At 45.6% G+C, this 24,650-nt stretch overlaps 1 protein-coding gene across 3 annotated transcripts in view; it reads right to left on the bottom strand.

The window, feature by feature from the left end:
• PHTF1 (putative homeodomain transcription factor 1) overlaps positions 1–24,650 on the bottom strand; it is a 516,605-nt gene that overhangs the window by 416,825 nt on the left and 75,130 nt on the right. The gene's annotated exons all lie outside the window — the stretch shown is intronic.

The following is a 24,650-nucleotide window of genomic DNA, read 5'->3' as shown; positions in this document are numbered from 1 at the left end:
CAGCTATTCAGTATCATAAAAGTAACAGAACTCAAAAAAGGTACCTGTTGGAAGTCTCTCCAGTGGTGCCTGAATAGACAAAGGACTAACTCCATCTGCTCTCCATCCAGGTGTGACTTCTCCAAAACAACGGCCTATTGGCTAGCACCCTAGACACATTACCCATAATGTTTCTCATCTCGATTGAAATACAGATATGTAACAAACACGTTGCAGCAGGACACCCCTCGATTACAGATCCTTTCAACTCTAAACCACAAATAACCTCAAATCTTTACATTTTTTCCCTGTAAACACATGACCCAAAGAAATGGAATTGTTATATGATTGTGTTCTAGTGACCTGGACGCAAACCCAACCCTCCTAATGAAAACAGTCATCCTCAGCCTTTTCTATGGACTACTGAATAAGTATCACTCCAGTTGCTCTCTTCCTTCAAATTGTGATACAATACCTAACCAGAGTTACTGGCTTGCTCTTAATGAGTGTTAGTGTCTGGAGTCAAGAACCCAGAGAAAGCAGCTACAACAACCTTGGATCTGTGTCGCTTAATCTGCTTGTTATGGTCTGACTCGCGCCTCACCTTAAAGACACGAGTACCATACAACTACAGGGTCCAGAATGCTTAGCGGCATGGAGGAGGGAATAAAAGGGCCTGAACTTCCTGTTTCCGGTGTCGGATATTCTGACTAGTGACCCGGCTGGTTTTGGACCTGCTTCGATCTTGTGCTCATCGTGTGGATCCGTCCGTTTGGCTGTTCTTCTTGTTGGAGTTGTTTTTTCCGTTGTTGGTTGTGCCTGAGACCTTGATTTCCGAGTGCGCGATCATCCGGCTTTCCGTTGGCGAGCCTTCTCATCGGCTCATGCGGAAGGCGGTCCGGAGTTTCTCCTGTGCGCTGATTTCCCTGTACCTCCGTTGGCGAGCCTTATCCTCGGCTCATGCGGAGGACAGGAATCTAAGAGTCAGTGCGCCATTAATTCTCCCCATTTCCGTTGGCGAGCCTTCTTGCATCGGCTCTTGCGGAAACGGAGTTGTTGTAGTTTCTTTTCATCGCAACCCTATTCCGTTGGATAGCCTTATTGCATCGGCTAATGCGGAAAGGGTTTTTGCCTATTCCATTTAATCCTCTGTTGGCGAGCCTTTTTTCATCGGCTATTGCAGAGGATTAATTCGTCATTAATTACTTCTGGAGGAGAGGTCTTGGTGGAGTTAACCAAGGCTGCACTTCTTCATGATTTTGGAGGCTGCTTCGTGTGTCTCCAAACAACTAAGGTACTTGCTGTTCCTTACCTTATTAGGGTGACGTAACCCATTTCCATTATTCTTTTACCATATGGCTGTTGTGAAGGCATGTTCATAGACCCCCACTTAATACCTGAACGAAGGGAGTTTAGGGTAGGTGGAGTTTCAGTTTATTCATTCCATTTTGTTCTACGACAGTTTCTTTTGCATGAAATATCATACCTTGATTCAATTGTGTATTACAGAAGGGAGGTTCCAGTTATTCAGACAGGGCCTGTTCTCATAAGACGAGAAGTATCTTTTGAGTATCGCAGCCTTTATTCATTTATCCAGGTAGGGAACGAGTAGATGTACGTACTAGATTGTGTATCCTTGAATAAGAACAGATTCCAATATTATTGTTCTTTGTCTTGCAGCTCTCCCTCCCCGCTGTCCCCTTCCTTTCCTTCCCGTTTGTTCCTGCAGCCCTCATCTGATCCGTCTTTAGCCCACGGCTTTAATAGCAATCTGGGTTTGGATAGATCTGAGGGGGGCCTTTTTAACTACATACTGATCCTGAGGAAACTGAGGTCAACAGAATATCCGACCCACGGTTACACCTCCTCCCGGTCAGTGTGTAGGCATGGCCACCCTAGATGACATGTTGGCTGCTCTAGTCGTAGTTCAGACCGAACTACTTTCCTCCAGACAAGAGACCACGGAGTTGCGTAACCGATTAGACACCATACAGAAAAACCCCTTTAATGCCGGTGCTTCTGGTTCTAATCAGCCCAGTCCAGTGGTACTCGAAATCCCCACAAGTGTCCCACTTGCAAACCCTGAACGTTTTAAAGGAGACGCTGGTTCTGTGCAAGTGTTTTTGTCTCAAGTACTGATGCATTTTACATGCAAACCACGCTCATTTCCCACAAATCAAAACAAGGTAGCGTTCGTGATATCCTATTTAGCAGGGGATGCGGCACAATGGGCGGTTCCCCTGATCCAAAGGGATGACCCTCTGATGCATGATTGGGAGGCATTCCGGGATGAGTTTGTTAAGGTCTTCGACAGAAGAGCCGACTCTTATACTGCCGACAAGGAATTGTTGGAGCTTCGGCAAGGAAATCAAGATATCTTAACGTATCTGAATTCCTTTAGGAGATTAGTTACTGAGACCAAGTGGCCGGAGGCAAAATTGGCGTCTCTGTTCCATCAGGGTTTAACAGAGGACATGAAGGACATCATAGCTCAGATTGATCCCCAGCCCACGACTTGTGAAGACTTAATCAGTCTGGTGTTACGCCTGGATCACCGTCTCAAGAACAGAAAGGGTGACCCCTAGGCCAAGTCCAGAACCATCCCTGTACCTGGCCCTACTAAATCCCCTGATAGTCCACTCGCTTCCACTTCCGAACCCATGGAGATAGGTGCAGTACGCGCCTCTCTTACACCTACAGAAAAAGAACAAAGACGGAAGAATGGCCTCTGCTTGTATTGCGGGAAGAAAGGTCACTTTGTTAGGGAATGCCCTGTAAAGCCCAAATTCTCCAAGTTTCGTCCTAACAGAGGGGTATCCGCTGCTATTGAGAAACCGGCGGAAAACGAATAGACTCTAGGGAGCAGGAAGGGGGTCCGTGGAGTCGTATTTGTATTCCTTCAATGGTAAATCCGGTGTTAAGTGCGCAACATTTGTTTATCAATATAGTATTGGTGATCAGTATGGTGCCAGTCCCTACACGAGCTACGGTGGACTCAGGGGCCACGGGGATGTTCATAGATAAGGCTGAGGCGGAAAGGATGGGAATGTCTCTGATACCTAAGGAGCATGGTGATGAGGTATATGCTGTGGATGGGAGAAAACTAGATCTAGGTCCCGTTTGTTATCAGACTGCTGAGACTGAGATGCGGTACGGGAGTCACAGCGAAAAGGTCACTTTCAGTGTCATACAAGCCCCTCAGTATGGTATAATAATAGGATTACCATGGTTGCAGAGGCATAACCCTGAGGTTCACTGGGGTACTAACAGTGTAATCATGAATTCACAGTACTGTAGGGAGCACTGTTTTAGTTGCAATCAGAGTCCCTCTTTGGCCCTCGCTAATGGGAATAGCGTAGCTACTGCTGCTGAAAAAGATGTGGTATTGCCACACGTGTACAACGAATTTCAAGACGTTTTTGATGAGGTGTTGGCGGAAGGTCTCCCCCCCCATAGGCAGTATGATTGCCAGATTGATTTAATGCCCGGGGCTGTGGTGCCTTCGGGACGCCTGTATGCGTTAACTGAACCTGAGAATATCCATTTGAGACAATATTTGGACAAACTGTTGAAATTGGGGTTCATCCGCCCTTCCAAGTCCCCTGCTGCATCCCCCCTCTTTTTTATTCCAAAGGCGAATGGGGAATTGAGGGCGTGTGTAGACTTTAGGGCGCTTAATGAGATAACGGTCAAAAACCGATACCCATTGCCTTTGATCAGCGTCTTGTTGGAACAAGTGAAGCATGCAAAGATATTCACTAAACTGGATTTGAAAGGGGCCTACCATTTAGTCAGGATGAGGTCGGGAGATGAATGGAAAACGGCATTTAAAACCAGGTATGGGTTATTTGAATACCTGGTTATGCCGTTTGGACTATGTAACGCTCCCGCCGCATTCCAATTTTTTCTTAATGATGTGCTGCGGGAGATCATGGATCAATATGTCATCGTGTATATCGATGACATCCTGATCTATTCAGAGTCTGAGGCCCTGCATGTAGGTCATGTGAAAACTGTCCTGTCCATCCTTCGACAACACAGCTTGTACTGCAAGTTGTCGAAATGTGACTTCCATGTGTCTACAGTAGAATTTCTGGGGGTTATGCTTAGCCCTCAGGGTCAGGAAATGGCTGAGCGCAAGATACAGGCGGTTCGAGACTGGCCAGTCCCAAAGAATGTCAAGGACATTCAGTGCTTCTTGGGATTCGCTAACTTTTATCGCCGCTTTATTGACCAGTTTTCTAGGGTAGTGGCACCCATCACAAAATTGTTGCACAAGGATCAGAGTTTTGATTGGGATACTGAAGCTCAGGCCGCCTTTGAGACCTTGAAGCAGGCGTTTGTGTCAGCACCAGTGCTTATTCACCCTAATCCCGAGTTACCGTTTATCGTTGAGGCAGATGCTTCGGAGGTGGCAGTAGGAGCAGTCCTATCCCAACGCAATGAGCTGACTCGGATTATGCATCCTGTGGCATATATGTCACGGAAACTTAATAAGGCTGAAAGGAACTATTGTATCGCGGAGAAGGAGCTTCTGGCGATAAAGATCGCTTTCACAGAATGGCGACACTTTTTGATGGGGGCCAGGCATAAGATAACTGTCTACTCAGATCATAGAAACTTGCAATTTATGACTGCAGCACGCCATTTGTCCCCTAGACAGCTTCGGTGGATGCTTTTCTTTTCAGAATTCGATTTCGTTATCACCTTCCGCCCGGGGGTGGATAATCGAAAAGCGGATGCACTCACTCGCCAGTCTTCTTCGAAGACACCTACAACGGGGAATGATACCTCCATTGTGAAACCTACACAGGTGATTGGTGCCCTCCAACCTGATGACTTTTTGCAGGGTATACTTAGAGGCGTCACTACCGAACAATGGCGGAAGTGGTTGCACTCACATCCGGAATGGCAATTGAGGGATGGCTTCCCCGTCAATCGGGGGCGTTTGTTGATCCCAACAGAACCTCTTCGCAAACAAATGTACCTGTGGTATCACACTTCCCCAAGTGCTGGTCATATGGGGGTAGAAAAAACTTTAGATCTGATCACGCGTAGATCCTGGTGGCCTTCAGTACGGGCTGATGTAAAGAAGTGGATTTCATTGTGTGCTGTGTGTGCTGCTGCAAAGTCGGATCATAGGCGTCCTGCTGGTCTTCTTTGTCCCATGCCCACTCCTTCTGTTCCGTGGGAAAGAATCTCCTTGGATTTTGTGGTGGGTCTGCCCAGGGACCAGGGATGTACTGCAGTGTTGGTGGTAATTGACTTTTTGACCAAGATGGGCCATTTTATCGCCTGTCCTCAGGTTCCTTCTGCTGGTCAGTTGGCACGTTTGCTGATGGTGAACATTGTGCGTTTACATGGTCTCCCTGCGGTTATAGTGTCGGACCGTGGCTCCCAGTTCACTGCTATGTTTTGGAAGTCTTGGTGTTCCTCTCTGCACATCGAAACGTCACTGTCAACCAGCTTCCACCCTCAAACCGATGGACAGACTGAGCGTCTCAACCAGTCCTTAAAACAATACCTGCGGTGTTTTGTGTCCCAAGGGAAAGACAATTGGGTGGAGTATTTGTGGTTAGCTGAGGTGGCGTACAACAATGCCACGCATTCGGCCATCAAGGTGTCCCCTTTCTATGGGACGTATGGTCATCATCCTAGGTTCATGCCATTCTTGCATCCTATTCAAGAAACCTCGGTACCTGAAGCGGCTAGGAGGATTGGTGAAATTAAAGACGTCCTTGTCAAAGTCCAGAACAATTTGAAGGCCTCGAAGGTGGCGTATAAATCCTCGGCTGATAAGAAACGACGTCCTGGCCCTTTGTATCAGATGGGTGACAGGGTATGGCTGTCAACTAAGAACTTTCGCTTTAAAAAGTACAGCGTGTTCAACCCTCGCTACATCGGACCTTTCCCCATCGTGAAATGTATCAATCCTGTGGCCATGAAATTAAGGTTGCCTCAACATCTCCGGATCCACCCTGTGTTCCATGTCTCTTTGCTGAAGCCGGCGGGGCGGATTGTCCAACGTCTGCCTCCGCCTTTGGTTGTTTCAGATGGGACTGAATACGAAGTGAGTGGTATCTTGGACTCTAAGTGGCATGGTAGGGGGTTGCGTTATTTGGTGGCATGGAAGGGATACGGTCCAGAGGAGAATTCCTGGGAGCCGGCGTCTGGAGTGCATGCCCCTCGGCTGGTTGCCGAGTTTCATCGCCTGCATCCTTTGAGTCCAGGTCCTGTTCGGCGCTCTAGGTGAGGGGGAATGTACTGTTATGGTCTGACTCGCGCCTCACCTTAAAGACACGAGTACCATACAACTACAGGGTCCAGAATGCTTAGCGGCATGGAGGAGGGAATAAAAGGGCCTGAACTTCCTGTTTCCGGTGTCGGATATTCTGACTAGTGACCCGGCTGGTTTTGGACCTGCTTCGATCTTGTGCTCATCGTGTGGATCCGTCCGTTTGGCTGTTCTTCTTGTTGGAGTTGTTTTTTCCGTTGTTGGTTGTGCCTGAGACCTTGATTTCCGAGTGCGCGATCATCCGGCTTTCCGTTGGCGAGCCTTCTCATCGGCTCATGCGGAAGGCGGTCCGGAGTTTCTCCTGTGCGCTGATTTCCCTGTACCTCCGTTGGCGAGCCTTATCCTCGGCTCATGCGGAGGACAGGAATCTAAGAGTCAGTGCGCCATTAATTCTCCCCGTTTCCGTTGGCGAGCCTTCTTGCATCGGCTCTTGCGGAAACGGAGTTGTTGTAGTTTCTTTTCATCGCAACCCTATTCCGTTGGATAGCCTTATTGCATCGGCTAATGCGGAAAGGGTTTTTGCCTATTCCATTTAATCCTCTGTTGGCGAGCCTTTTTTCATCGGCTATTGCAGAGGATTAATTCGTCATTAATTACTTCTGGAGGAGAGGTCTTGGTGGAGTTAACCAAGGCTGCACTTCTTCATGATTTTGGAGGCTGCTTCGTGTGTCTCCAAACAACTAAGGTACTTGCTGTTCCTTACCTTATTAGGGTGACGTAACCCATTTCCATTATTCTTTTACCATATGGCTGTTGTGAAGGCATGTTCATAGACCCCCACTTAATACCTGAACGAAGGGAGTTTAGGGTAGGTGGAGTTTCAGTTTATTCATTCCATTTTGTTCTACGACAGTTTCTTTTGCATGAAATATCATACCTTGATTCAATTGTGTATTACAGAAGGGAGGTTCCAGTTATTCAGACAGGGCCTGTTCTCATAAGACGAGAAGTATCTTTTGAGTATCGCAGCCTTTATTCATTTATCCAGGTAGGGAACGAGTAGATGTACGTACTAGATTGTGTATCCTTGAATAAGAACAGATTCCAATATTATTGTTCTTTGTCTTGCAGCTCTCCCTCCCCGCTGTCCCCTTCCTTTCCTTCCCGTTTGTTCCTGCAGCCCTCATCTGATCCGTCTTTAGCCCACGGAATAGCAATCTGGGTTTGGATAGATCTGAGGGGGGCCTTTTTAACTACATACTGATCCTGAGGAAACTGAGGTCAACACTGCTGGACATCTGCTAATCTGGTTGGAACCTTATTCAAACCCCATAAAGCAACTTCAGTATGTGCAGGGTGTACCTCTGTTGAACATGCGCCTATGTGATGTAAACCCCCTCATCATCTTTGACAGCTGATGCACCTTTGTGAGGCTGGTCTCCTCCGGCATCTAGAAAATAGCAATGGCCGGTCCAAAGAGCCCAGCTCATTCCTTTCAAAGAGGAAACCCCGTTATTTACAGTAAAAGCATACAGATGGTCATCCGCCAAGCTATATCAAATATTGTATCCATATTTGAAGGAACTCTTTCTGCAGCTCTTTAACTATATTATGGTAAAAGGGTTTATACCCAAGAGACGGGCCAAGGCTAACATATATGTGATCCTAAAACAAAATATAAAACGATGAATGGGAAAGTTACAGGCCAATTTCCATTTAAGGGTAGATATGGAAGGTTTTCTTTGCATCATCTCCAAAAGACTGAATGTGTTGTTCCTCATACCCAACAGTCTGAATTTGTTACTCCCTAAAAATTAATCTACTCTGATGAAAAGGGTTTTATAGCAGAAAGCCACTGTCAACCCCTTTTCAGAGAAGACTTTTTACTCCTGCTATACTGTGGCCTGACTTAAAATGGATTCCGAACAACTTGGGCTAGTTCCTCCTCTGCATTTGACTGTCAGGGTATGCGTGGTCCGAGCAGTCCTGGGCACCCTCAGTTGGTGCAGATATAGGAAAGTGAACACAGGCTCAACTCAAAATATATGCAGCAGCAACAATAAATCATCATTCAGCCAAATACTCACTGTTATGAAAAAAGCATTTGCAATACAATAGGTCTCGCATTTGTGAGAGTTTAAGCTATTGGCATTGTAAATGACAATGCTTTTTATTTATCTGTTTTTACAATTAACAAATAAATAAAAGGCATTGGGATTTACAATTCCAATAGCTCAAATTCTTGTAAATCCGAGACCTATTTCATTTCAAAGAAGCGGCAAACATTGTCCTGTGTTGCTTAGAAAATGAAAGTGCACATGGCATGCTGAATGTTGCAGGAAAGCATGCGGTGCCTGCAGTAGGAGAAACTCATTAAAGAAAAATAGTGCTTACAGACTAAATAAGACCTACGTGACGGCTGCCTGTTATCAATATAAGCAGGAACACAGCAAGTAAAATCTAAATAATTTAAAAAATACTGAAAATCTACATGGTATGGTCTCTATCCCGCCCCAAAAACATTTGGAAGACTCCTTATGTAGAAATAAAAGCATCTTCTAGAATGCCTTGCAGAGTGTTTCTGAATAACCTGAAAAAGGAAATCAACTGCATTCTGATACCTGAAAATGTGACACCTTATTGAACCTTGTTGCTTAAACAATATTTGTGTATATGTACCAAATGCAAGGGTCAATCGGACCTAATTAAATCGTCGGCCTTTATCTCTCACACAAAAAAAAAAAAACTAAACTAACATGCATCCTTTGTTTTGTTTACAAACTGAATTCTCTATTAAAAACTAGGGCAGCACGGCATGTTTACATACCCTGACTTCTCTCGGTGGACCGTGGATGGCTAGCAGTGCCTGCACAATATCTGATGTCCTTCTTCAGCCTGAAGCAGGCACAAAATCAAGACAGGTATACAGATACACTGACATAAAACATGCATATAGGAACAGTGGAAACACAGGCTCATGTGTATTAGAGGTGCATACGGATACACAGATTTAAAACATGCAACAGACACACAAACCAGACATGAGTGCAGAGGCACACACATAGGCCATGCATACAAACAGTGATCGAAGGGGGGAAAAAAAGTAGGGGAACTGTGGGTAGAGACTCTGAGGGCTGGGATAATCCAAGGATTGGATCAGTGGGCGGAGTCAGAGGTGAGCCAGAATGTGCCAAACATACCAATTTTTGGTATTTGTTTGCCATTTCACCGACCAGTTACAGCTTGTTGTGTTATTTAATTCAACCAATGGATACACTTGATTATTTAAGGTTTAATAGGAGTTATTGACATTTAAATACATTCACAAAGTGGGATATATTTCCAATCACACAATGTACCAAATACGCTTAAAAGTGTATTCACAAGCCATGCAGTTTCTCTCATTAGCACTTTTCCTCCCTTCTTCCACAAGAGCAGTTCAAACATGAATGGCAAAATATCCTAGTTTGCAAATGTTTTCTATATAATTATGGCTCTGCCATATTTGCCACATAATACATCATCCACTGCATAATCTTACAGTTTTAACTAATAATTTTTGGCGCTCAAACGGATCTAAAGTTACTAAAAAACGTGACTTGAGTTGCTGCAAAGTGGACAGCCCTTTGCAAAGGTTGACTATCACTTTTCTCACTGCTGCATTTGTATGTTATACTGATACTAATGAGGCAGAATCTTTGCAGAGACTTAAAATGTGTAAAAATGTCTAAATAATAAAGTATAAGAAAATACATTGCATTATGCTGCTGCCTTTTTTGTTGCATAATTTAGTCAACACTGCAGTATCATTTTGTCACCCATTGCTGCATGATTCCAGTGTCTCCAGAGCAGGTAACACATGTTAAAAGTGCTTGTGCATGAAGCAGAGGGACTGTGAAGTTTGTAAACTTAGTTTGGTGTGCTTGCAAATCCTGCATTGCCGATCCTTGGGGAGTTGCAGCTTCTACTACTGAAACCAGGCCAATGGAGGTACCAATGGGTGAGGCGGACTGGCCTCTTTGGCATGGTCAGCTTTAGTGCTGGTGGCGCCCTGTGCAACAATGTTTGTTAGTGCCCCCAATGATCACCTACGCCTCTGACACCCTCACTACCACCCTTTAAAAGTCCCCCTCAAGTCTCCATAACCACACTCTTTCTCAGATGCCTTTAATTTGATTTACAGTGCCACTCATACCAGTGTACGGTGCCAGAGCACTTTACATCACAGACACTACACAGAGACAATCATTTATATGTGTGTAAATCACTGTATAGGAAATGTTACATAAGAAAAAGGACTACAAGGTGTAGAAGCCACATGACAACCATACTAGTAGGCAGTATAGTTTAATAGCTCACTGTTCTATGTAAGGATTTTAACTTATAAACCGCAAGTAACAGCAAGCATTGACAATGCAATAAGTCTCACCTTTGATTAAGTTAAAGCCATTTGCTTTGCTAATGGTATTGTATAGCAAAGCAAATGGCTTTAACTTAATGAAAGGTGAGACCTATTGCATTTTTAATGCTTGTTTCTATAGGAGTGGTAACAATGCCTTAGGTGAGGCATTGAGGACAGGGGGCAATATTCCAGATGAGTGTCCCAAAAGAGGACACATCATTCCAGATGAGAACTTATCAATAATGTGTTACAGGAGAATAGAGAGGGAGAAAAAAAAAAGAGAGTTGCAATTTTTTTATAGCAGAATGTTTACTGCTGCTACAATTCACCGCTATATGTGAAACATGTGCTGCTACATGTGTTCTTTTTTTGGGAACATGTAGACTGCTGCTGTCCGTACTCTACCTTGTTGTTATCTGTGTAATGAAAGGACTGCAGCTGTGCATGCTGTAATTGTGTGTGTATTAGTGGAGTATGGTAAACATATGTTACAACACAAAAGCGAAAACTATTTACTTTGACAATCCTCGTTTTATTGTATTCACTGCTGCATTCATCAACAATTATTAAAATATGTTTATAATGCAAAGAAAGGTCTGCCCATTCTTCCAGGTGCTCAAAAGTCTTAAGAACATATTTAAAACTTGAACATGGACTGCTGTAATGCTTACTCTGCAGCGTCGCCATGAAATATCTTAAACAAACAGTCCAGTACAATAGGACTGACGCCTTTTACCTCAGGGCGGACCAGCATCCCTCGAAAGAATGTACTGCTCTGGAACTGATACTTTCTGTCGCAAGTCCCTCCTCACTGCTGCCTCTCTGTCCGTCCCGCACGCGCTGCTCTGTAAATGTCTAACGCTCTTCCAGCGGGATCACGCTGTGCCCGTGGTGACAGTTTGAGCTCAGCAGGTTCCGTGGTGTCGGAATATATAATGGACATGGTGACTCGCGGCCAAGAAGCTGCACTGCCCATTCTCCACTCAGCAGCCAGCGTGCGAATCAATGCCCGGACCTGAGCTGTCAGCACTGCTCAGACAGGAGTTTTGTTTCATAGTAGCTGTTATAATGTAGAATTAGAAGAAATTAAGATATATGGTTAAAGCAGGGGCGTAACGGACACCCCCGCAGACCCTGCAGTGCGGGGGGGCCCCACTCTTCCATATATGAATGGGGGGCCCCTCAGCTTGTTCCTCCAGGGTGTGTGTCACTGTCAGACACAGTGTCTCCTGTAGAGCAGATGGCATTTTCAGCCTGCTTTGAGCTGCTCTGCGCTGCGGGCTGACTCAGAAGTGAAGAGAAAAAAACATAACTTTGTTTCTCTTTCACTCTGAGCGAGCCTGCCAGGCCCCTTACAAGAGCAGATCCCCCCTCCCACTCCTCCTCACAGAAAGCGTCTTCCACTGCTAGTCTGAGAGGGGAAGACAGGGGCGTAACACAGGCCCCCGCAGCCCCAGGGTGGGGGTGGAGGGCGGGGGGCCCTCATGCTGCAGGGGACATGGGAGGCCCCTCACTTCAGCGGAAAGGTGTGCATGCCCGCACGCCCAGCCTCCTCACCTTGGTAAAATATATTTAATTTATACCAGTGCTGCAAGTGCGTGGAGCACAGAATAAAAAGTCACCCCGTTCATTTTAAAACTCTACCTCCGCAGTCAACAACTTTTCCAGTAATCTAGACTCTAGTCTAGAGACAACTGTAAACAGGAGCAGCTCGGTGCACAAAACCAGCCTGGAGAAACGCGTGACATCACTGCCTTGTGCCTTCGAGCGCTGCTGAAGGGGTCCCGTCCAGAAGAATGTAAGAAACAAACTTTATTGCAATTTGTAAAAGCGGCTGCTGGTAGGCGTAGGTCATGATTTCAGAGTGACGTGATCTGCTGTTAATGGGGTTAAGGGTGCTCCTCAGTGCCTGCCAGCCACAGAACTCGTTCGGATTATTGCCTGTGCCCCTCTCAGTCACACAGTATGTCTGCTTTGTTTTACTGTTGCGTTACTGCTCAGGTCCCTGGCAGCAGTTGAGTGAGACTGCGAGTCACAGCTGAGTATAATAACATGTTGAACCTCTTGGAAGCTGCTTTTCTCATTTCTGCATTTTTAGCTAGAGTCTGATAAATGAAAGTCTTTTATATTTCTTACGTTTTGCAGCAGTTAACTTAGTTTATCGTTCCTCAAATGTGTGCAATTTCTGATATTGTTTCCCTCCTCTTCATTGCTTAATTTTGCTCGTGAGACAGTGTCACTCATAGTCATTGAAATATCACTCATAATTACTCTAAAATTATTAAAATGTCACACATAGCAATCTGAAACCTTAGTAACTATGAGAGAGCTGTTATTATTTGTTTAAATTATGTAGTTGAATGGGGTCAGTCCGCTGCTCCATGTATGCAGCTGCTGGTTTCCAACTGCTGCACTCTGCAATGGCTAATACTTCACGCTGGTTTTCGTCCTTCGGTTGTGGCCTGGGACCCATGTGTGACAGAGAGGCCCTGGAATCTACACTAATTCTCTGCATGCTGACTTGCTTTATTGATTGCCGGTAGTAAGGAGGACCAGTGTGGGCGAGGCTGCTAGGGCATCTGTGTTTTAGCAGTTAAGCTAACTTGCTATGGATGCTCTTGATAAAGAACATTGAAGTTTCAATCAATCTGAGTTACCTTCGCCCCTGTCCTGTGGTGTACTGGGTCTGAAAACTTTGTAGTCATGCAGCCTGACACTGCTCTGGTCAGTTTTCAGCTGCCTGCCATTACTACACTTACTTTCTCGTTGCTCAAATGGGTATAATTTCTGATATTATTTGTATGTCTAAATTGCTTATTACTCTTGTGAAAAAGTGTCACTCATAGTCGTTAAAATGTCACTCATAACTACACTAAAATTGTGAAAATGTCACACTTAGCAATCTGAAACCTTGGCAGCTATGTCTGAGGCTCCTTATTAATTATGATGCACAGTGTGTCCCCTCGTCTGCGCGTGACGTCTTCAGGGTGGGGCATAGGGTGGGGCTGGTGACCAATCCCATACATTCATGCGCATTGCGCAGCAGCGTAATTAAAAGTGCGCATGAGCATGACAAGTGAGATGAGGCATCCCAGGACCCAGCCAGACTACTGAGAAAGACGGTCACCCTATTACTAGCCCCTGCGTGGCTAGCCTTGCCCTTGCCCTCTTTAGCTGCCCGCTCGCGCCTGCCACTGAAGCTGCAAGCCAGTCCTCAGGTGAGTATGTTCGAGCCGAGGCAGGAGTGGTCCGTGGTGGCGAGGAGTCTCAGTGGGTGATCAGACGGTGACTGACGCTGACTTTGAGCTGGGTTAGGTGTCACTACGAACAGTGGATGACCTGTGAGACCGTACTCTGTAAAATTGTTAACTCTGATCCCTAATCTGGCGAGTGAGTCTTGAACACGTTGAAGTGGAGTGTGTGGTGAGAGTAGGGCAACAAGCTGTAGAATTCGGATGAGTATTAAGGCACCGACCTAGGAAATACTCTAGAAAGTTGGACCTAGGAAAATTGGTTCTGACAGCCGAATGTGGCTAGTAAATCATACCCCTTGGGATGGGAATAATAGAGGCAGTGAGTTTGACTGGAGGCAATACTGGAAGGGGGTTGGGGTTGTTAGACATCTGACTGGACATCTGCCTGGAGAGAGGAAGGGGGATCCAAAATGGAGCTTCGGTGTGATACCTGATACATGGGTGGGTCAGATCTCATGGCTTGCTTTGGCGTGTAAATCCTGACACCCTCCTATAATGTAGATGAGCAGAATTATGACCTAGCAGTGACGCTTAATACCACTTTCATATGGATGGTGACTCTAGTGTCAGCATCTGGCAGTCAGCAGAGACAGATAGTGGAGCTAGTTAGGAGGTGACTCCTGATGTCCACCACCAATTTAAGGGGCAGTATCATCAGGCCAGGAGTGCCTCGTAGCGCCACTCTCGAAGGAAGGTTTATCCTAACTGCTCGACTCTTATTGCAGCTCTCGGCAACCATTTACTATGTCAGGGTCCCTGGCCCCTGGTGGGCTTCATGCCATCTATTCTTTGAGGTTTCTCTCAACTTCTTTGCTGCCATGAAGTACAACACTTGCCGCATTTCCATAGATGTGATGGTTGACAAACCTCTTTCATAGATGGTGGCTCGGATACATGACTCGGGGTAGTCTTGGGGGAGTGGATAGATTGAGTGACTTCTTGACTTTGTGAAGAGGATCAGATTGTGGGACACTCTAATCATTAATTCTCTCTGTGTGAAGGGGGAGTGGCAAATTTGGCAACAGAGGGGACACGGAAACATACTTTGTGCTTGTCTTTTCCCCGATCTTTAACTAAAGTATGAGCATAATTGGACTAGTACCCTCCTTCCAAAAGTAGAACATTTCTGGGGTAATGGCCAATACTGCGGACAGCAGGACGTCTGATCTATTTAACATTCCTCGCTGGCTCACTGCCAGCTTCTAGATCTGCCTTTGTTACTTTCTCCTCTAGCTGTGCTTGAGGGGCCATCACAGGTTTTGCCATGAACTAACACTGCAGCAAGTCTGGTATCGATTTTTCAAGTTTTGACCCCAAGTCATAAAATGACTGCAGTTACCGGTGAGAATCTATGGAGCACCTGTCGCATTGTAGTGCTCCGATTGGGTGAATATTTTTCCTGTCAAATCTACAGATAGAAAAGTAATCTACATAAAATACAGGCATTGTTACTCTGCCTGTGGACTCTGGCACAACCTTGTCAGCTGCTCCTTGGGTAATATTATGACAACTAACAGGTTCAACATTCCATGGAATAAGTTAACTAACGTCCTCTAGCCTTTCAAGGTTCTTCATCAAGAGTATTTGATCAAATAAAATATAGTTGCATAAACAAGAGGCTAGTATGATGGTCTTTTAAAACATTAACTCGTGTTCCATATTTGGAATATGGTCTTACAGTGCACTCCCAGCTAAAATGAATATACATGGTTTTGGTGCAATGGATTGGTAAATTGGGTAAGGTTATCTTGGAGCCAGTAGGGATAGAGGTATGGCTCTACCTTTCAGCTTTTGGGTTATATGTATAGACATCAATATCAAAGGTTTCTGTATCTTACTAGTTCTCAGTAGCAAATTCATTGGGTCTTGGAGATTTGTTTGGTGCTCACCATGGAGGATGCATTTTGTGCTTTGTGGGGGGTGGGAGGGCGGGGTTGGTTGTTTAGGAATTCAATGAATCTGAGAAGAGAAAGGTAGCTTATTAGTGGGCCCATTGGAGCCAGGTGGTTTCTGTCTGAAAAGTTTTTGAGATGGGCGTTGTGGCTTTGTTTTGGATACGATGGGTTGAATCTGAAGCTCTGTGTCAGGGTTGACATTTGGTCTAGAGTTTTCAGTGTAGTTCAAGTGGTATGTTGGTTTCCATGATAGACCTAATTTTGTTTGGATATGACCATTGCTGTCAGAGATGGTCTTGTGACTGTGGCTCTACGAAAGCAATTTTTGAGTCTTGCCTCTTTTTCAGAGCTAGAGTTGATGTCTGGGGCTCAGTCTGGAGCTAGTGACTATTGCTCGTCTTTGCAGCCCTTGTTCAGTTTAAGAGTCATGTTTGTGGATCTCCCTTCTGCAGATTTTATAGCCAATTCCCAAAGTCAAGTACGAGTGAGGGAGAAGACACAGGTCTGCTTCAGCCACGTACTCATCACATTCCTCCATCCCAGATAATTGTCACTGAGGTGAATATTCACAGGCAGCGATTTCTGGAAGGAGACTGTAAAGATCCAAAAGTATTCGCCAACCCTGCTAACTTTCTGACTTCTGGGATCTCAGATCACGCCTTTGATGTCCTAACGGGGTGAGGCTGATGTTGGTATTTCTTTTTTGCCAGAAGATCCTCACTCAGTAAGACCGCCCTGGACTATGTGCAATGTTTCATATCTATATGTAGCACCAGCTGATTAGAAAAATATTGTTTGTGATTTTTGCACCACAGAAGTCAACCTTATAGAAACACTTTGTTCACCATTAACATTGCTAATATGCCGCAACATTAGGCCATGTGCTGAGAAATCCTGACCGTGTATTACAGCCTAAAGGTGCACAGGGTTTGACAGTTTGGGTGTCCGTTCTTGTGCCCATTGGCCATGTCCGGAGAACCTCTCAAATAATGTGATGTCATCTGAAAGCTTTTACCTTACCTTTTAGATAGCAGCCTTCTTCATACACTTATGTAAGATTACTCCACATTTCTACTCTTGATTACCAGCACTTTGAATTCAAGGTTGTATCTGCTGACCCTTTCTAGAACAAACAAAAAAATATATATATTTTTTTTTTATTTGATTAAACTACTAAACTTTCTGATAGCAACATGTCTAAATCAGTGGTTCTTCAACTTTTGACTTCTTTGGAACCCCACTGGGCCTGTGTACGCCGCTGTTTGAATGTCTATGTCTGACGACCAGTAGAGAACACAGCAACAGCTGTCCCTGCAGACATTGGGAGCTCTTCAGTGTAGCCAGCCCTGCCTGTATCCATATATACAGACAGAGCAGTTTATATGTATAAGTGTGTCACTGTGTTTCCATGTGTTTGTGTGTCATTGTATGTGTGTATCTGCCGCTGCGTGCAGTGCTTAATTTGTGAAAAGATAAGGGTCCAAAGTTTTTATTAGGAGCCCGATGCTTCTGAATGCTCGGGTTTCCAAATACCAAGGCAGTCTCATCTTGATTCCACATCGTGCTTCTTTCTTTCATCACCCTACACTACCTCTCTCTTTGTGTCACTCTTACAGGTTTTCCTCCTTCCTCTTGGTTGTAGGGAGGCTTTGCTTTCTCCTTTTGTCAGTGTACCTCCATTTTCTCCATTTTCTGCGTTACTTTCTCTGTTTTTGTTCAAAATCTATTAGTCAATAACAAATCACGCTACCCAAAAATGAACGCTAGTGTCGACTAGGGGCCCACATTAAGTAATGCCTGTTTGAATGAATGAATTTAATGCATAATTACTTAAAATCATTGCAAAACTGCGATACTGTATCAAAGTTAATATTTAAAAACATTTCTCACAGGATACTGAGTTATATCTTGTGTACTTCTCATGTATATTGTCAGTCGAGTATTTATGGAACTGCATGTTTGGGGTTGTCTTTCAAGGTTTCAAGTTATTGTCCATAATGTCAATTCTAATTCAGTTCCTTCATAGTTCTTTGTTCTTCCACCAGAGGCAGTTCCTGAGACAATAGGATCGCTCCTTGGCATTGTTCTGATTGCTGCCTCAGTTAAATAATCTGCTTTTGACAGTATTGTTACAAATTGCGTAGCTTATATGTTAAGGGTGTTTCCCACTTTCTCATTAGAACATAGAGAGACAATATAGAGGCATTTCATTTAAATGTTGGCGGTTTCAAATCAAAATATACTAGATTTCTGGGTCGTATCGCAAAGTGGTAGGTGGTGAGCCGGATCGCGGGCCCCCTCCATGTGCTTTGCAGGGGGGCCCCCTCAAGTTTTGTTACGCCACTGGGTTAAAGGAGAGGCTGCCGCACCAGTTTACCCTAAAGTGCTTCTTTGATGCTTTAATTCTGAAATCGTTTAGGTATTTACCATCTTTTTGACGTGAAAATGGGAGGTGGGTGAAAGGGGCTTTTTTTTCTGTCTGAATTTGTGGACCTTCCAAAAAATGCTCTAGGATATTTTTATGACTAGCTTTGACTACTGATCCAGTGACAATGGGCGTAGTTAAATTGTCCTTGCTATTTGCACTACCTCTTGCCCCATCATCTACCGCACACTGGGTGAATCTCAGTACTCCCTGCAGCTCGTGCAGGGAGCCGGGTATCGCTGCTGGGACAGGGGTCGAAGCTGACAGCAAGGCACTGAGGACAGGCAGCAGGGGACTGAGGGGTTGCTGCGCACATAGCGCTAAGAGGTGAGCTGAGCAGATAGCGCTGAGAGGCGAGCAGCGCAGATAGCGTTGTGCAGGTGCAATATCGTGGTCTTGGAGCTACGTGGAGGAGGGGACCACTGTGCAGGGTGTCAGTGACTCTCAGCAGGGAGTGGGGGCTGAAGAAGACTTATTGGGATCATCCTGTGTGGAGAACCCTGGAGTGACAGGAAGAGAATACCAGGGACCAGTGAGCTGCGTGGGGTGTGAGGTCACCTTAAATCCAGTAGGTGAGCAGCGCTTAGAAGCTCCATCTACATCTCTGAGCTTTAACATGTTGGATTTCGCTCTGGGGATTCCTCTACATGTCTGTGTCTTTTTGTTGTACGCATGTGATTTATACTATTATTAAAGAATTGCAAGGACCTGCCAAATGTAAATTAAACATTATGAGTGATCGCGAAGGCGGCTGCTGCAGGCCTATAAACATTTGGAGTCTGGGCTGGCCTGGTCCAAGTCCTGCACTCGCACACCTTCACATAGTGTGCGCTATGGGGATCCTGTGCAGAGGATCACGCATTTCCGTGTCATTGTTCTTGGGATCGTTCTAGGGTGCCGTGATTCACAGGTGGGTAGACAGACTTCTCTTGGTCTACTACACTGCTGGGGTTAGAACATGGGGCGGGGGTCTCCGTTTCGGCAGAATCCTGGACTCTGAGGCGCCCCTAAGCCTCTTCCCTGGGTGAAAGGGTGAGCTGGGGCATTGCGGGACATGTCACGCTCTGATTCATCATACGGGCGTCCTAATCCACTTCTGCGCTCTGCCTGGTCGTGACTGAATGGGGGTTTAGAAGCTTAAAACTCCGACGCCTTGTCACAAGTGCAGTGTAGCAATGAAAAGTACACCAGTAGATCCTTGTAGTTAGGTTCTTTATTAAAAACCCCAGCACAGAGGAATAAGTCATACAGCTATCAAGACACAGAGCTTCACTAATAGCAGCTCTCTAAGAATGCACATACACATATAAACAATTCTGGAACATACTCAATGTTCCTCACAATACAGACATCTTAAAGTGATATACTTACACAGATCTTAAAGTGATATACTAAATGCTTCATACACTCTTGACACTCCCCACCGTGGCATGCCGGAGAAGCCATCTACGGCTGCATTTACACTTGACCATTCCTGCTTATGTTTTTGCCTCATGTACACAGTGCGCGCCTCTGCGGCTGACCTATTACCGCGGCGCACGCGCATTCGGAGCGCTTTATGTTTTCTGTAAGTAGTCCTACGGGCGTTCTGCAGCCCACCGCGGCGCTGCCCGGGCCTTTGTGCCCGCACAGGACGAGTTTAGTCACTGGCACAACACCCCCATTCTTGCCTCGATTGCTCCCTGGGTTCATTGTGGATTTTTTGGCCCGAAAACACGTTCTGGAAGAAGGCCTCTTGTTTGCCTGCTCTATAACCACAAAAAGCAGAAGGACTTCAACCATTTCGTGGCTGACCACACAGTCTAGGATCTGAAGGAGCCCCGGTTGGAGGCAGACTTGAACCCTAGGGCTTAAAGCTTGCCTTGGGGATCTGGGAGCTCCAGGTGTGATCAGAAGGAATTTTCTAGGAGTGGCAGAAAAGTGAGCATGTTTTGACCACTGGATGACAGGGACAAGGTGCTGAAACTTGCCCAGTGAGGTCAAACTTGAGGCAGGCAAGAACCAGGTTTGTCCGTAGATACACACAATGGGTGATAACTTTCCGAGTCTCTGACTTGGCGCTCTCTATTTATCTGTAAATTAGTGTCCCCTACTATCTATATCAGTGGTACTCCAAGGGAAGGAGGAATCATCCAACCTCTTAGATTGGAGATCCAAAGATCCCTCTCAATAGTACACTGCGACTCCCAAGCACACACTTCAGATTCAATAATATACACAGTACACAATATTTTTGAAAATCTCTGTATTTTGTTCTTTATTTTCTTTGTTTCTTGGTGCCCAGCCAACATGTGTTTCGTCGTATCGGGGATTTCCCAAAACTTCCTCGGGGCTGTCTTTTTTACATGACCGACCTTGTCTCCGGGAAGGCCTCTCGGCCGCTCAGACCCCTGGGTGCCACCACCTCCCTGGGGCCACATTCCCCCCAAAAATTGGGGAGGCCTCGTGGACCCCCACCCCAGGCCCCGTAGACCACCACCTCCCCAGGCCCAGCTTATTTATTGTTGTTGGGGGGGAGGAACTCTCAGATCCCCCCTCTGGCACCAATTTGTAGTAGGAGAGCCTCATGGACCCCCCAGGGCCTCACCACCACCCCAGGTAAACTTCTTTTATAAAGAAATGGGAGGGTGGCCCTTATGGAGCCACCGATGGCCCTGGGGACTGCTCCCCCCGGGCCAGCTCCTATGTCTCGGGTGCCCACCCCCAGGCCATAGCAGTTTGCTGTGGCTTGGCAGGAGCTTTACCACTCCCGGCAAGCCACTGCAAATGCTCTGCTTCCAGCAAGCTAGAACATTCCAGAAGCTCCCTCTGTCTGAAAGCAATGCCGGCTCCCCCAGGAGGTGGGGAGCGGGAAGGAACTGGTGGGCATTCAGGCTCCACCTACGGACACACCTGGCTGGGCCCTGGGGGGGTGGGGCACGTTGCCTCAACATCGGCTCGGGGAGGGGGCACGTGGCCTCTTCCACTGCTACTATTAACTTTCTTTTTTAAAGCTGGCCCTGCGGGATGGGGACTCTGGGCTGAACTCGGCCCAGGGAGGGGGCTACGCAGCCCCCTACCACCACTGCAAAGTAGCCTTGCCCTGGGGGATGGGGTCCCCTGGGCCAAAATCAGCCTGTTCCCGAAATAATTTTTTTTCAAAGGCCAGGCCCTGGGGAATTGGGTCCCCTGGGAACATCGGGAGAAGAGGCTGCGGGCCTCCCACCATTGCAAAGAGGCCTGACCCCGGGGAAGGGGGTCCCTGGGGCCAAAATCGGGCCAAGGATGGGCCATGCAGCCCTCCCTCCCCTACTAAAACAACATTTTTTTTTTTTATAGCTAGACCGGGCAAGTTGTCCTGCCGCTTCCACTGTCACTCTGCAAACGTGCCCCCTGGCGCACTACTAGTTGGGGGATTAAGTCCTCGAGGCTCCTAGGTGTCCTTGGGGCCAACTACCCCCTCTGTTACCCCAAGTCGACACGGAGAGATTACTGAGAGAATTTTAGAGGCCACTCCATTTTTCTCCACCATTCTTCAAACACATCTCCTGGCATACTACTGGTTTTGGAATGAAGTACCCTTGGATGCTGAGGGTCCTTGGGGGCCAGGGACTTTCAGTTACCTCTAGTAAGTCCCACACAGTGGGAATGCTGAGAGGTCTTTAGAGGATACAACACCTTTCTCCACCATTCTGCAAGTGAGCCTCCTGGAACACTACTGGTTGGGGGTTGAAATCCCCTTGGATGCTGAAGATCCTTGGGGGGCCAAGAACCCCTCCTGCTACCTCCAGAAAGTCCCAATCAGCAGGACAGAAGCCCCGTCCCCATTCTCCACCACTCTGCAATACGACTACTAGTTAAAAAACCATGGAAATTCACTTAAAAAAACAAAGGTTACAGGGATGTTATACTTAGGAAATAGAATTTAAAAAACCTTTGGAATTCATTTAAAAAAAGAAAGGGATGTTGTAGTAATGAAATAGAATTTTTTTAAACCTTAGAAATTCACTGAAAAACACAAACGTTACAGAGACGCTCTAGTTACACTCGGATTTCACTCGTATAAAACCATTGATATTCAGCAGTCATAGTTACCTGAGCTAACTATACTTTATGCCCCCAAATGCACTGCTTATGACTTCACATATTACATCACTCCTGACATAGTAAGTGACATCACTGATAACTTCACTGATGACATCATCCACAGAACCACTCACACACCCACTCTCATCCACCTGCAACATCTTGTACACCCCATCTCACAACCAGTCACAGCCCCATTCACAGACCAATAAAGTACTCGTACATCCACTCACTCATCCATAGAGCCACTCACACACCCAGTTACTCACTTATATTTAGTCACTCACTTATACAGCCACGTACCCAACCACTCACTCTCCCATACAGCTACTAAGTATAACTAGTCACTCACCCAAAAGGCCTTTCACATAGCCACACACTCACCTATACAGCTACTTCACACTAACTTATTCACCTATACAGCCTCTCACGCACCCAATGTGCAACATTCCGTCCATTACCTTGTGTGTTTTGCTGGAACAAATCCCAGCATCAGAGAGTGGAGGGGACCATACAAAAATCCTCTGACAAAAAAAATCTAAACACATTGTAACATTTAGGACTTTGGATCCCAGAGGATTAAATCAGAATGAAGAACTTTATGTACACATTTAATCAGTAACAAAAGAAAAAGAAAGGGAAAAACTGAAACGGAAAAATCAATTGCTCACCAGAGAGCCAAAAAGAAGAAACATAGAATACAAGTGCGAGGAAAAAAGGAAAAAAAGTAAATCTGAACATTCTGAACATTCTGAGAAAATGTTATCAGAATACATTGTAATTAATGAACAAGGATACAATCACTCACCAGAGAGTAAAAACCTGACGAACATTTTTTCAAATAGGACATAAAAGCATATATGGGCAATCACTTACACAAATAATTATTTTAATTCACTTTGAGCACTTAGAATAGAGCACTGTAATTCTTTATTTAGAAAATGTACATGTTTGGTAAATTTCTGTAAAAGTTAAAACCACAATAACCATAATGCACCACACTGAATACAGGTATTAACTGTGTGCTACTAGAAATAAAAGAAGTCTGTTTCTAGTGCTGTGCATCCCGTGATCAAGCCTTGTGGAAAAGCGAAATGCGTTGGGTACGGCAAGTTTCTGAAATAAAGCTGCTTTAACTTTTCTAAAAACACGAGTGAGTGCGTATTTCCACTATAATCTGTCTGCTGCCAAACAGGAGATTGGATTTTGAATAAATATATATATATATATATATCCAACACCAGGAAAGCACAAGGAGGGAGGCCACACGAAACTTCTTTTGATTCTTTAATAAAACACGAGCATTTGCCAGCAGTCACTAACAAAGTCACAGGCTTCCAGTTTAAAAGACACTGCCAGACGCGTTTCAGGATAAACAATCCTTTCTTCAGTGGCTGCTTTCAGGAATGAATCATCACGCTACACAGTTTTAATTATAAACACCTGCCCCAGTGGGCGTGGCGCTCCTGCTGCCTCTTGGTGTTTGTAGTTTGTAACCCATGTGGGTGCGCAGTTCACTCCTTGTAGTTTACAAAATGAAATTAAATCCCTAGTGGGTCGATGCACTGTACTTTGTGCTGTGGCTGCCCTGCTTTGAAATGGTCGAAATGAACTTTGTGCAGGCTGCAGCTCCTGAATGCAGCCTGTACTGCTTCCTTCTGATGATTTCAAGCTCACAGTCGGAGCCTGAACAGACCTGTGAACAGCAGTGAGCCTCTCCTCGTCAGGCGTGCAAAGCCCCATATATCCAACACCAGGAAAGCACAATGAGGGAGGCCACAGGAAACTTCTTTTGGTTCTTTAATAAAACACGAGCATTTGCCAGCAGAAACTAACAAAGTCACAGGCTTCCAGTTTAAAAGACACTGCCAGATGCGTTGGATAAACAATCCTTTCTTCAGTGGCTGCTTTCAGGAATGAATCATCACGCTACACAGTTTTAAGTATAAACACCTGCCCCAGTGGGCGTGGCGCTCCTGCTGCCTCTTGGTGTTTGTAGTTTGTAACCCATGTGGGTGCGCAGTTCACTCCTTGTAGTTTACAAAATGAAATCGACCCACTAGGGATTTAATTTCATTTTGTTCACGACCACGGAACCAGGTTGCAGTAATCAACAAGCTCAGAAAGCACCAGAGATAACTACAAGAAGTGAAGTGCTAAACGAAGAGAGCGAAACTGCTGATGGTAATCTGTCCGATATTTCATTGGAAAGATTACGCCAAAAAGAACCTACTGCAAACCCTAGCCGTAACAATTTCCTGAAGCAATTTCAATTGATAAATAAAGCAAAACAGGATCAATTGAACGCACAAGAGAGGGAACAGGATTTTCGGAGAGGCCGGGGAGGAGACCAATGCGGCAGAACGTGAGGACAAAAAGGAACAAAAAAGCAAGA

This window comes from Lissotriton vulgaris, chromosome 5, assembly GCF_964263255.1.
Source record: "Lissotriton vulgaris chromosome 5, aLisVul1.2, whole genome shotgun sequence".
Lineage (NCBI taxonomy): Eukaryota > Metazoa > Chordata > Amphibia > Caudata > Salamandridae > Lissotriton > Lissotriton vulgaris.
Note: the sequence above shows the minus strand (reverse complement) of the source record. Positions and strands in the feature narration are given on the sequence as shown.